The sequence below is a fragment of the Anomaloglossus baeobatrachus genome, unplaced genomic scaffold, assembly GCF_048569485.1.
Source record: "Anomaloglossus baeobatrachus isolate aAnoBae1 unplaced genomic scaffold, aAnoBae1.hap1 Scaffold_2495, whole genome shotgun sequence".
Classification (NCBI taxonomy): Eukaryota; Metazoa; Chordata; class Amphibia; order Anura; family Aromobatidae; genus Anomaloglossus; species Anomaloglossus baeobatrachus.
In genome coordinates this window covers 18,069-24,160 of record NW_027442088.1, presented here as the reverse complement: position 1 = coordinate 24,160, position 6,092 = coordinate 18,069, and the positions used below count along the sequence as shown (strand labels likewise).

General features: G+C 47.7%; 1 pseudogene; it reads right to left on the bottom strand.

Annotated features, from left to right (window-relative positions):
* Window positions 1-5,670: 5,670 nt before the first annotated feature.
* Window positions 5,671-5,877, bottom strand: LOC142262731 (U2 spliceosomal RNA; annotated as a pseudogene).
* Between the last annotated feature and the right edge of the window lie 215 nt (window positions 5,878-6,092).

Below are 6,092 nucleotides of genomic sequence, written 5' to 3'. Positions count from 1 at the left end.
TTTAGGTTTATTAGTAGTGATGAGCGAGTACTAAAAAGCTCGGGTGCTCGAAGCTCGGGCCGAGCCTCCCAAGATACTCGTGTACTCGGCCCGAGCACCGAGCCCAATGTTATCCTATGGGAGACCCGAGTATTTTTGTGAAATGACCACCGGCAGCATGTAGAAACCCTAAAAATGGCACAAAAGTCTCCGAAGAGTGCTCAAATGACATGGCAACAGCATGGGGAAGACCCCTTGAAGCATTTATCACTCAAAAGTCACAGCTGTGAATAATTTTGTCCGCGTTTTACGCCATTTTTACGGACTCACCAGAAAACCTTCCAAAATTACACCAAAATGATTTTTCATAGCGGAAATGTTAAGGGCACATACCCAATAGTGAGATAGAGCTAATGTATGTTACTTTTTGAGATCAATACATGAAAGATTTTACGTAAAACATTGTGTGGCACTCCGATGTCCCTGAGAAGAGACGTACATAAAGGCCTCTGAGTCTAATGTGCCCATTTTGAGGAACTGAGTCTTTGTAGTATTTTCCTTTGCCAGGGCAGTCCAAAATTGTGAGGTTCACCAATGCCCCTGCATACAGACGTGCATGATGGCCTGTAAACCTGAAGTGCCCATTGTAAGGAAGTGGGTCTATTGTAGTATAGCCCTTAGGCAGGGCAGCCAAAAATTGGGAGGCTCCACGTTGTCCCTGGATAGAGACGTGCATGAGGGCCTCAAAACATTAAGTGTCCAGTGTCAGGAAGTGGGTGTATTATAGTATAGCCCTTAGGCAGGGCAGCCAAAAATTGGGAGGCTCCACGTTGTCCCTGGATAGAGACGTGCATGAGGGCCTGTAAACGTGAAGTGCCCATTGGAAGGAAGTGGGTCTTTTGTAGTATAGCCCTTTGGCAGGGCAGCCAAAAATTGGGAGGCTCCACGTTGTCCCTGGATAGAGACGTGCATGAGGGCCTGTAAACCTGAAGTGCCCATTGGAAGGAAGTGGGTCTTTTGTAGTATAGCCCTTTGGCAGGGCAGCCAAAAATTGGGAGGCTCCACGTTGTCCCTGGATAGAGACATGCATGAGGGCCTCAAAACATTAAGTGTCCATTGTCAGGAAGTGGGTGTATTATAGTATAGCCCTTAGGCAGGGCAGCCAAAAATTGGGAGGCTCCACGTTGTCCCTGGATAGAGACGTGCATGAGGGCCTCAAAACATTAAGTGTCCATTGTCAGGAAGTGGGTCTTTTGTAGTATAGCCCTTTGGCAGGGCAGCCAAAAATTGGGAGGCTCCACGTTGTCCCTGGATAGAGACGTGCATGAGGGCCTCAAAACATTAAGTGTCCATTGTCAGGAAGTGGGTGTATTATAGTATAGCCCTTTGGCAGGGCAGCCAAAAATTGGGAGGCTCCACGTTGTCCCTGCATAGAGACGTGCATGAGGGCCTCAAAACATTGTTCCCATTGCAAAGGAGCGGGTCTCCTGTCGTTGTAACGTGGAGCCTCCCAATTTTTGGCTGCCCTGCCAAAGGGCTATACTACAAAAGACCCACTTCCTGACAATGGACACTTAATGTTTTGAGGCCCTCATGCACGTCTCTATCCAGGGACAACGTGGAGCCTCCCAATTTTTGGCTGCCCTGCCTAAGGGCTATACTATAATACACCCACTTCCTGACAATGGACACTTAATGTTTTGAGGCCCTCATGCACGTCTCTATCCAGGGACAACGTGGAGCCTCCCAATTTTTGGCTGCCCTGCCAAAGGGCTATACTATAATACACCCACTTCCTGACAATGGACACTTAATGTTTTGAGGCCCTCATGCACGTCTCTATCCAGGGACAACGTGGAGCCTCCCAATTTTTGGCTGCCCTGCCAAAGGGCTATACTACAAAAGACCCACTTCCTTCCAATGGGCACTTCAGGTTTACAGGCCCTCATGCACGTCTCTATCCAGGGACAACGTGGAGCCTCCCAATTTTTGGCTGCCCTGCCTAAGGGCTATACTATAATACACCCACTTCCTGACAATGGACACTTAATGTTTTGAGGCCCTCATGCATGTCTCTATCCAGGGACAACGTGGAGCCTCCCAATTATTGGCTGCCCTGCCAAAGGGCTATACTACAAAAGACCCACTTCCTTCCAATGGGCACTTCAGGTTTACAGGCCCTCATGCACGTCTCTATCCAGGGACAACGTGGAGCCTCACAATTTTTGGCTGCCCTGCCAAAGGGCTATACTACAAAAGACCCACTTCCTTCCAATGGGCACTTCAGGTTTACAGGCCCTCATGCACGTCTCTATCCAGGGACAACGTGGAGCCTCCCAATTTTTGGCTGCCCTGCCTAAGGGCTATACTATAATACACCCACTTCCTGACACTGGACACTTAATGTTTTGAGGCCCTCATGCACGTCTCTATCCAGGGACAACGTGGAGCCTCCCAATTTTTGGCTGCCCTGCCTAAGGGTTATACTACAATAGACCCACTTCCTTACAATGGGCACTTCAGGTTTACAGGCCATCATGCACGTCTGTATGCAGGGGCATTGGTGAACCTCACAATTTTGGACTGCCCTGGCAAAGGAAAATACTACAAAGACTCAGTTCCTCAAAATGGGCACATTAGACTCAGAGGCCTTTATGTACGTCTCTTCTCAGGGACATCGGAGTGCCACACAATGTTTTACGTAAAATCTTTCATGTATTGATCTCAAAAAGTAACATACATTAGCTCTATCTCACTATTGGGTATGTGCCCTTAACATTTCCGCTATGAAAAATCATTTTGGTGTCATTTTGGAAGGTTTTCTGGTGAGTCCGTAAAAATGGCGTAAAACGCGGACAAAATTATTCACAGCTGTGACTTTTGAGTGATAAATGCTTCAAGGGGTCTTCCCCATGCTGTTGCCATGTCATTTGAGCACTCTTCGGAGACTTTTGTGCCATTTTTAGGGTTTCTACATGCTGCCGGTGGTCATTTCACAAAAATACTCGGGTCTCCCATAGGATAACATTGGGCTCGGTGCTCGGGCCGAGTACACGAGTATCTTGGGAGGCTCGGCCCGAGCTTCGAGCACCCGAGCTTTTTAGTACTCGCTCATCACTACTAATAAACCTAAAAAATAAAAATAAATTGAATAAAAATCATGAATGTTGTGTTATAACAGGAAATTCGGTGTAAGAATGAATATCCGGGATGAGAGTTCAGCGAATGAGTTATAGAAATTGTTACAAAAAGGAGTGTGTACGGTTTATGCGTAAATTTTCAGAATGCGTACATGAAAATTATATGTATGTGAGAATGTCCCCCATGCTTTGTAAAAAGTTATTTATGAAAATGTAAATAAAATATATAAAAATGCCTAATTATTTATAATTTATGAGAAAGATATATATGTATGGAAGAATGTTATAAGGTGTCCAAGAACCATAAAGAAAAAGGGTGCATATATAATGTTAGAGGTCTAGAGTTCCACCAGGCTATATCACCCCTAAAGAAATAGAAAGAAGACCTTACTACCTGTGTACCCCAAAAAAAGCTATATTTCTTAGCCAGGATTATGGTGGAGATATGCACAAGTGAAATAAGAATATAAAGTAATACAATAAGATTATAAAACCAATATGTGTGCATTCATGCACCACCCGGTACGCTACCCTTGCCAAATTGCTCACTCTAGATCCCCACACGATCCATGAAGCCGTTCCCCCGGTCACACCGCCTGCTGCCGGTTCCCACTCATCCCTGGGGGAGTTAGGCGAGTGGTATCGAGAGCTACATGTCGGCACTGATGATACCCCCATACACCACAAGGAAGGGGTATACCGGGTGGTACAGGAGTATGAGCGGGTTTTTAGCAAGCACCCTCTAGATTTTGGGCAGATTAAAGGGGTTCAACACCACATCCCTACCGGTACACACTCCCCTATTAAAGAGAGATACAGGCCTATTCCCCCTGCACACTACCAATGCGCCAAAGACATGTTGAGGAACATGAAGGAGGCAGGGGTTATTAGGGACAGCTGTAGTCCCTGGGCCGCTCCGTTGGTGCTGGTTAAGAAGAAGGATGGCACCATGCGGATGTGTGTGGATTACCGGAAGATTAACCAGATAACGCATAAGGATGCTTACCCTCTGCCCCGCATCAAAGAGTCCCTGGCCTCGCTGAGAACCGCTAACTACTTCTCCACCCTTGACCTCACCAGCGGGTACTGGCAGGTGGCCGTGGCACCGGAAGACCGAGAGAAGACTGCCTATGGGACCGTTTTGCTGTACTTGGATGATGTGATTGTGTACTCACAGACGTATGAAGCCCACCTGGAGCACCTAGCCGAGGTGTTCGCGTCCCTTGCCAAGTATGGGATGAAGTTGAAGCCCTCAAAGTGTCATCTGCTGAAACCCAGAGTGCAGTACCTAGGACATGTGGTTGGTGCGGAAGGTGTCGCCCCCAACCCCGAGAAGATCACCGCCATCCAAGACTGGCCGAGACCGACCACAGTGAGGGAAGTGAGGCAGTTTCTGGGCCTGGTGGGATATTACCGTCGCTTCATTAAGGGGTACACAAAGATGGCTGCCCCCATGCAAGACCTCCTCGTAGGACAGACCAAGGGTGGTAGATCCCTAGTAGCCCCATTGGTGTGGGAAGAAAAGCATGAGGAATCCTTCCGCCAGCTGAGAACAGCCCTGACCGGAGAGGAAATCCTAGCGTACCCTGACTACAGCCGCCCATTCATCCTCTACACCGACGCCAGCAATGTGGGCTTGGGGGCTGTTCTATCCCAGGTCCAAGACAGAAGGGAAAAGGTAATAGCTTATGCTAGCCGAAAACTCTGACCGACTGAGAGGAACCCTGAGAACTACATCTCCTTCAAGCTTGAGCTCTTGGCACTGGTGTGGGCTATCACCGAGCGGTTCCGCCATTACCTGGCAGCAGCCAAGTTCACCGCGTACACAGACAATAACCTGCTGACCCATCTAGATACGGCCAAGCTGGGCGCGTTGGAGCAGCGGTGGGTGACCAGGTTAGCCAACTACGATTTCACCATCAAGTACCGGGCCGGCCGTACCAACGTCAATGCCAATGCACTCTCCCGGATGCCCCACCTGTCGGAAGAGGGGCCAGAGGATGATGACCTCGAAGAGATCGAGTTGCCTGCATTTCACCGGCCATTCACTGAGAAGGTGCACGTCTACCAACAACGGGGCCTCCCATATGATGACAAGTTGAAAAAGTTATTAAGTGATTATTGGCTGCAATGGGGCTTTCTGGCTGGTGCCAGCCTCTCTTCTTAGCACACAGGAACCACAATCCCTACACCATGCTTCAATGGATTCTCTCATCCCAGCCCAGTAAAACTACATATTTTACACAGTCATAAGTAGCCAAAAGGGATCTATTCTATTCAATTGCAAATGATCTAGATAAGACTGAGAATAAGATACTGCACGGGACATAGCAGAGTTGGTCAAGTTGAGTGGAGATGAGTTTGCTATTTGGCACAGCTTTTTGCATCAATAAAGCAAGTAAAAGGTGTGAAAGATAAAAAAAAGGGTGAAAGTGTGAAAAGTGAATTGGCCAAATTGAGGTGCATATAAAGTTTTTGCTTTCTTTCAATTCACTAATGGGGCTCATTTGAATCAGGTGAATTGAGTTCTGCTTTTGGAAACTGGGTTAAGAAGGGGTGCACCGGTCCTGGAGGTACTGCAATACCAGGTCAATGCGTGCAGTGGACAGAGCAAGATTTTTTCCATCTCCTTGTTCTAAAAATCCATTTAATATATGGTCCCCAGAGAGGGGACGTATCAGATATTAAACTGATAAGAACAGATTTAATTTTTTTTTTTTTCTGTTTATCAGTAGGACTTCAAAATAACAAAGGTGATCGCCTCCCGTTGCCTGGGAACCGTCCAGGCACAAGAGGGCTATGTGTCACCAGAAGGCGCACACACTTCCTCAAGGCCGGCAGACGTGCAATCCCAGGCACCTTCCAGTACCGACCAAGGTAGCGTCCTCCGAAACTACACTTGATCTTAGCCAAAAGGCCGAGAAGCTATAACCCAAATTGGTTACGGCCTTGAGTGGCACCCTGGCCTATACC